Here is an 8,760-nt window from a genome sequence, read left to right as displayed (position 1 = left end):
ATTATTATACAAGAAATAATTTGTTAAACAAGTCAAGTGTATAGCTAGATATTGAGAAAAGAAAAAAAAACTTTGTTTTGGGTTACACGGAGTTTTGTCCAACTCCTCATCTAATCTTGTTCAAAGCAAACTTTGTATGGGTCAGATCATGACCCATCATCGAATGAACCCATTTTAACCAACCCAAGTTGTCACAAAAAGTGATCTGTTTGGCCATAAAGTTTGGTGGCTTATTTTGAAGAAAAAAGAATTTAAAATAATGTTTGATCTTGAAATATGATCAGTTTTTTAAAATTCAAATTTCCAAAAACTAATTTAGGGCAGTTTTTGGATGAAAATTTTCTTTCACTCACAAAACTTAAAAAAAAAATTCAAATAAAATGCATGTCCAAACACAACTTCAACTTCCAAAAATTATTTTCAAAAAATTTCAGAAACTCATTTTTTAAGTTTCAATCAAATCTATGTCCAAACGCTAGCTAAGTGACCTTTTCTTTTCTTAAGTTGCTAATTTCCGAGCGACTAATTAATTAATTTAATCGCGAGGATATAACAATTGCAGTCTAAGGGTGTGTTTGGTATGAAGGAAAATATTTTCCTTCCAATTTTCTCATGTTTGGTTGGCTTAAATGTTTTGAAAAATATTTTCCTCATCAACTCATTCTCCTCCAATTGGAGGAAAATATTTTCCTTATCAAGAGAAGGGTAAACATTTTCAAAAACTCCTTCTCAACTTTGCCCACCCTATTCTCCATCCCAACCAACCTACCCCCACACCCACCCACCAACGCCAACCCACCCAACCCACCCGACCCACGCCTACCCACCCACCCCTACCCTAAATAAAAATGTTATTAATACTACTTTCTTTTCATGCTATAGATAGATTTTTTTTTTTGCATTTCAACAAAAGATTATTTTTTACATGATATAAAAAAGTATTTTTTTTATTTTAACAAAAAAAGAACTTTCTTTTCATAGAAAAGGTTTTTTCTTTCAATTCAACGAATTTTTTTTTCATGATATAAAAAAAATATCTTTTTTCTTTTTTTTTTGGTAATTCACAATATTATAATCACCAAAAAAAAAAATTACATCATATAGTGGCCATCTCGGCCTATACACAACTCTATCCTGAACTCCTATCCTCAAAAGACTATTTTACCGTGTCTCTTACACAGTTGCTCTTATACCCCTACAGAAGCTTGTGCTGCAGAACTACTTTAAGCTTGCCTACAGCCCGTATATTACAAATATATGCTATCTCTCTAATGATGCTCTTACTATCTCTATTTACCTTATCAAATACTCTATGGTTTCTTTTTGTCCATATACTATACAGAGTTTCAGCTAATACAAGTCGCAATAGCATCCCTTCAACAGATTTCTTCTTTGTTTTCTCCACAAACGGGATACTAAGTGATCCCATGTCTTTATTTGCATCTGGATATGTAACCAATTGAAAATTTCTGCCCATAATCCAGTAGTGACAGTACATTCGCAGAATAGATGGGCATGAGTCTCTGGATGAATTCCACAAAATATCTTTTTTCATTTCAACAAAATAAGTATTTTCTTTTCATGTAGAAAAAGTATTTTTTTTATTTCAATAAAATGAGTACTTTATTTTCATGTTGTAGAAAGAGTACTTTCTTTTTCAACAAAAAAAAAGTATTTTTTAGTTATGGAGCAAAATTTTAACGTTATTTTTGCGTAAAACAGTAAAGCAATATATTAGTATATTTGGGTTTGTGTGAATTTTTAGAAAAATAATTAAATTCTTGAAGAAAATAAAGCCCTGAAAATGCTGGATATTTGGGGGGGGGGGGAGTGGGGGGAGCAAGAAAACATGGGGACTTGGGGGAGTTGGGGGGTGGGGGGGGTGGGGGGGTGAGGAGAGTAGCATAAAAAAGTATTGTATACTCTCTAACCAAACACTAGAAAAATATTTTCCGGAAAAAGTTTTTCACTCACCAACCAAACAAGAGAAAATAAGTAATGAAACCACTCATTTTCCATGAAAACATTTTCTTTCGTACCAAACACACCCTAAGTAAAACATCAAAAGGCGGAATATCTTAGAGATATTGGATTAGTGCTGGCTACGTTATCATTAGCGTCCCAATTGATGAAATATAAAAGTCCATATGGTGGAAAGCTGAACAACAAAATCACATTCATGTGTTCAATCATGGGGGCAGAACATGTCGTTTCTTATATTAATATAAGTAGAAAAGTAGATAAAACAAATCCGATGACTCATAACATGACTAGTCTAGTGCATTACTCATTAGTCAATACACCTAGAAACGAAAAAATAGAGGAAAACAATTGAAAAGAAACTACAATTTTTCCAGCACTGGTACTGACTTTATACATAGAGAAGAAAATCGGCAAAACAACTCTTCTTGAATTGAATATTGGATATCCAATAGGCAAAGCCAAATGTAATCCGCTCTCTCTACAATTTTGTTTGGATTTGTCAATCCTGGATGCCTATGCAATTATCATGGCAGGGTGCTATTGTCTGGAGTGGCTCGAATCAGATCGTTTGTCTAGAGAGGATGTAGCAATAACCTGAGAGGGTGGTCTCACTTTCTCGCATAAAAACTACCAAAGTCGAACACGCTCCATTTTACTCCATTTTACTGGGAATGATCAAACCGTGAGAACAAAACTATACTCTATAGGGCTATCACTTCTTTGGATTGCTCACAAACTAGGTCAGATTGGAGCAAGATCTTATGAGAACATATTGTCGATATTCGGGGACAATGGGGTGAAACGACCTCTCAATTTACTTACTGCAGCTCAGCAATAAAAACGTCGTCCAGATGTTCCTTGTTGCTCCATGTCCCATATATATCTAAACAAAATGACGAGAGAGGCATGGCTTTTGGATCCTTTAACGGTAGCGGAGCAACCATGGGATTGCGTCACGATGGATTTCATAACCACATTACCATTGTCGGAAGGCTATAGTTTTTCCACTGATCCAGAAATACAAGGTAGGATGGGATTACAACTACATCATAGAAGTGGATAAACACATCATCTCAATTCAGCTCCTACATCAGTTGGAGGTCGATGATTAGGATAGTTGGCTAGTAGGTAGTCGAGCGTTACCCCTTGTATTCTCAGTTCGATAGCATTAGTATTAGTATGTTATCTTTTATTCTTAGATTGTTATTACTACCTAGCGTATCTTGGCTTCGATCTTCTCCTTTTATCTTGTTGTTGTTACTACTTACTGCATTACTTCCTTTCATCCTTTCTTTAGACGAGAGTCTATCGGAAACAACCTCTCTGCCCTTCCAGGGTAGGGGCAAGGCTGTGTACATCCCCGGACCGCATTTGTGGGAATTCACTGAGTTTGTTGTTACTGTTGTTGTGTGTCTTCGGTCAGTTTACTTTCTGACTACACCTGGCATGGCACGTCTACATCAAATTATAGAATAACAAACGGTATTAACTTGCGACAAAAAGGTAACTTTGACGCACGGAATAACAAACTATATTAAGCCACGAAAAGAGAAGTTCCATGCAGAGTAACTACTCCACTAAACTAATAATGGACACAAAAAAAATTGGAGTTCCATATATTAATTCTGATGGTAGACCATTCTTAATCTGTCCTAGAGGAAAAGTATGGACATTCTGAGAAACAAACAAGCATAAAAGCCTTTGCTGCTTGAAATATAGTGATTTTCTGCTTTTACAGAATGCTGATGTCTGCAGCCCATTGCCAAGTACTCCAATAGAATTTAGTTTCATAGGACTACTCAGCAACTACCAAATTTGTGAAAACTACAATAATACTTGGAAATAAAAAAGATAGGATTGATTGGTTATATAGTAGTATACCACGTAAGTGGAATGCTGAAAGTTCCTTTTGTACTTATCTGGCCGGTATTGAACCTTTCGTTCACTTCAGAAGCCAATCAGTCAAGTTTGAAAGGTGCAGCAAATTAACAGACCATGAGCCAGAATCACTGAAAAAGAGGAGAAAGAGAATGGCACAGAATAATTGAAAATTAGAGCCAAATTTTTCTAGGGTCAAGCAATGGAGCAGTTGGAGGCCTTATACTAATCCTTATATTCCCACTGTAATGATGCTTCAGTTGTGCTGCTGTGTAAACCACACATGTTTAATTTCTGTTTATAGGCTTTGATGAAAGAATACCAAACTTAACAAATATGTGTGCAAGACTTCATTGAGGTCGATTTCAAGCTGCCATTTAAGATTGTGATGAGGTATCCAGACAATGATCTTGGACAGTGATAGTCTACAGGAGGTTTTGAAAAGAAAGGAGCAATTATCATTTTCTTGTTCTATCAAGTCAAGAGGGTGCGCTATTGCTCCTTTCTTTTTTTAGATACTTCGTCTTTTTAAAGACAAAAAAAGCCCTCAAGACTAATCAATCTAGAGACCATGTGATGTTAATGATAGAAGAAACAGTTTTGTTATGACAACTTCAGTAGTAATATCAAGTTTGACCACCATCAAATTTAGATACTCTGTCTTTATAGAGACAAAAAGAGCCCTCAAGACTAATTGATTTAGAGATCATTTGATGTTACCTGACAGCTTTGCTTTGATAACTTCAGTAGTAATGACCACCATTTTTCTCCATCCTTGCTCCATGTCTAATCTTCCTCCCTGGAGTTGTTTCATCTTTTTCTTCTGCAAAGGTGCCAGCTTCAAGTTTACGGCCATTCATTGTCATGGTATTATCTAGGAGTAAAACACTTTCTTTTGCTTTGCAATTACCAGTGGCTTTCCAGGAAAAAGGAGTTTTGACACTGCTTTTCTTTTCAGTGACAGTTCACTGTTCTGGTGACACTACTCAAGCAATTGTTTACTCTTCTAATAATCTTTTAATATTTCTTGTTCTCAAAATAAAGTAAAACTATTGAAGTTTAAGATAATTACTAAGAGTATTGCGTAAAATATTCTTAGTGATTAGGTTATCAAGCTGAATATTCTCAAAAAGCTCCTCTTTCTTTCAAATAAATAAAATATTTTTATCGTGATTAATGAGAACAAAATACTTGCATATACGGAATAATCACTCAATCAACTACGACAATCAATCGATCGACTATGCTTCAATCCTAAACTAGATGATATCGGTTGATATCGGTAATATAAAACATTTGTATCCATTCGGATCTATTCAGGCCCATCTTGTTCCAATCATACATACAAGGAACATCCTAGGTAAATCTTCATCTTTCCAAAATGAAGTTGAGGAAAGATATAAATGGACAAAAATTATTTGCAGATTTGTTAATTAAATTTTCTACCTAATTGATTGGAACCCCACAACTTTAAGTTTGATGAATTTTTTCAATCCGAAAGGATATAGATCGAAAAGACATGCATTGACTAATGAATGGGGAAAATGCTCAAAAGAATATGGTGAGGTGAGTTAGGATAGGAATACAGTCTGATTTACTCAAAGCAACAGATTCCCCATAGTTATTCAGATACCTATTTCTGATAGGTTTATATCATAAATTTCAAAATTTGTTTGAATGAGCATACAAAAAACTACTCAAAGTTCATCATTTTAAAGTTAGATCTTAGTTTGGTCTATTCAGATAACTCGGTTGGAAATTTCAAGATCCAGCAGGGTCCGGAAGAGGAAAAAGGTCCAGCAGGATTCAAGAAAAGAACTAAATCTAGAAAAATATCAGTATCCTCCAATTTACATAAAACATTGAAAGCTTGACACTTAGACAACGATACTCCTTTCAATGAAGAAATTATTTAAGTCCAGGAGAATTCGTTACTTACAGCCCAATAAGTCGATAAAGAAGTCACTCACACTCATTAAAGGCAAATGCAGCACAAATTCAAGTGATACTATTAATTCAAAGCCATAGGTAAATATGAGGCCTTGGGTGATTAAATAGTCACAACCTCAGACTACAGAATAGAAGCTGCATATCAGAGAACTAACATTTAAGGCAAAGAAGAAAAGAAAACTAAAACTCAATTTAGGTGTTGTAGTCCCTTTATGTTAAAATAGTTGACATGCTTTTTTGTTTTTTGTCTGTTCCCATATTACTTGACCATTCCCTTTAAATATTAAGCTTTTTCTTCTCCAACAATTGTAACCAATTTAAAGATCATTTGATGTTACCTGATTAATGAAAGAAGCAACATTTTTGCTTTGACAACTACAGAAGTAATCTCAAGTGTGACCACCATTTTTCTGCATCCTTCCTCCCTGGATTTGTTTCATCTTTTTCTGTTGCAAGGTGCCAACTTCAAGTTTACGCTATTCATTGTCATGGTATTTTCTAGAAGTAAAACTATCAAAGTGCATGTTTGCTTGTAGACCAGAAATAGCCATTTCAAGCACCAAAAAAGAAATCAAGAAATAGGAATATCAGCATATACCAGAAATAGCCATTTCAAGCACCAAAAAAGAAATCAAGAAATAGGAGTATCAGCATATACCGGAAAATAGACTAAAGAAGATGCTCTTGATTCCCAGCATAATGCCTCCACACACTCCAAGTCATGATTTCTACTGTCGCCGAGAAGAGCATACAACTAGCGCTAATTGATATCCTTAGGCCTCAGGTTTAGAGTTTCATCACAAACAACAAACGATAAACAAAAATCTCCACATACGAACCACTTCCTTAGAACAGAGAACTACGCCTAACACAAATCTTTGCTATCATTAGCATGTTCAATGTGTATTCTTAGAAGTTTATTCCATTGTAATTCGGAGATAGTCTACCCCTTAACAAGTAAAGGAGAATTAATATGTTTTTCTTGCAAGATAATAGATTCAAACAAACTGCTCCCTCGCATTAATTTTTAAGGTAAGGAAGAAACTTAGACGGTTAGACCACTGACACGAGTAGCTTTTGTATTGACTATATGACAGTTCCACCGACCACTTATGTTCCATATTTATTCCAACAACATACACTAAAACAATTAATTGGCATAGAGCATTAGCTGACACCCTGCAACAAATTAAATATGGAAGTCCGCAATTAGTATGAAGGCAATAAATATATATGGATCAGACATGTTCCGTTACTGCAAAATGCAGTCAGATTAGTAACATGATCTTCTAATCCTGCTTCCATATGGACCCTAAACAATAGCAAATTGACGAATGATGTTGAAAGTCAAGAAAATCAATGCTAAAACATCTTAATCTCTTTGTTTTTGTCATGGGATCAGAGTCTAGGTAATGAGTCTTTCCTATGAATATTGAATTTTAAGTCAGCAACTCTTTGCTTACTCATCAATCTACGCTGATGATGCTACAGAGACTTGCTTCAATGTACCTCTTTCAGCTAATAAGAATAGATTTTGTTCCGATACCAAATGTGCAATTACCAGCAACTTCCCAGAGAAAAGAGTTTTGGCACTGCTTTTCGCTGATAGTTCACTATTTTGGTAACACTATTCAAACAACTGTTTACTCTTCCAATGATCTTTTAAAATTTCTTGTTTCTAAATTAAGTAAAAAGATATTTCACCCCATAAGCTTTAAGGGTAAGTCAAAATTTAAGAGAACAAAAAGTGTATCAACCAATCAATAATGACAATCAGCTAATTGACTATGCTTCAGTTACGAACTACTTGAGATCGGTTATATAAAGCATCTCTTTCAAAATTAAAAAAAAATCCGAAAAGCTGGTCATAAAGCATCTTTATCCATTCCGATGTTTTCAGGCCTACTTTCTTCCAAACTTACATAAAAGGAGCATCCTAGATAAATTTTCATCTTTCCAATAAGAAGCTAAGAAAAGATATAAGCAAACAAAAATCGGTTGCAGATTGGGTAATTTAATTTTCCATCCAATTGATAGAACCCCCGCAAATTTTAAGTCTGATGAATTTTCTAAATCAGAAAAAGTACAAATCGGAAAGAAATGCATTGAATGTGAAAGGTGGAAAATGCTCAATAGATGATTACATGATGGTGAGTTAAACATGGTTTGATTTACTTAAAGCAAGAGATTCCCGCTAGTTATTCAGATACCTATTCTGATTACATAGGTTTTTATCATATATTCAAGATTTGTTTATTAAGCATTGTGGAAAAATCTATTCAAAGTTCATCTCCTTAAAATTAAATCATGTTTGGTCTGTTCAGACAACTCAATTGAAACCTCAGAAGAAGATTTAGAATACAAAAAGGATTCAGAAGAAAAAAAAGATACATGCAGATTCAAGAACATATCTAAATCTCGAAAAAATTCAGTATGCTACAATTTAGATAAAAATTTGAAAGTTTGGCACTTTGACAACGATAGTTCTTTCAATGAAGAAACTATTTAAGTCCAGGAAAATCCGCTAAAGCCCAATAGGTCACTAAAGAAGTCACTCATACTTACTAAAGGCAAATATAACACAAATTCAAGTGATACTAATAATTAAAAGCCATTGGAAAAATGAGGCCCTAGGTCATTACCAGTCACAAGTCAAAACCTCAGAGTAGAAGAATAGAAGCTGCCATGGCAAATCAGCAACATTATGCATATCAGAGAACTAACATATAAGGATAAGAAAAAAGAAAGCTAAATCTCAATTGAGATGTTGTAGTCCCTTTGTTGTAAATTAGTTAACTGCTTTGCTTTTTTGTCTGTCCATATAACTTGACCATTCCCTTTAAATACCAAACTTTTCCTTCTACTCCAAGTCTAACAATTTTATACTAATACTCTCTCTACTCAAGCTATATGACACTCCTTCCATTTGGATATTGCAAAAATAATTAT

This window comes from Nicotiana attenuata, unplaced genomic scaffold (assembly GCF_001879085.1).
Source record: "Nicotiana attenuata strain UT unplaced genomic scaffold, NIATTr2, whole genome shotgun sequence".
NCBI lineage: Eukaryota > Viridiplantae > Streptophyta > Magnoliopsida > Solanales > Solanaceae > Nicotiana > Nicotiana attenuata.
Note: the sequence above shows the minus strand (reverse complement) of the source record.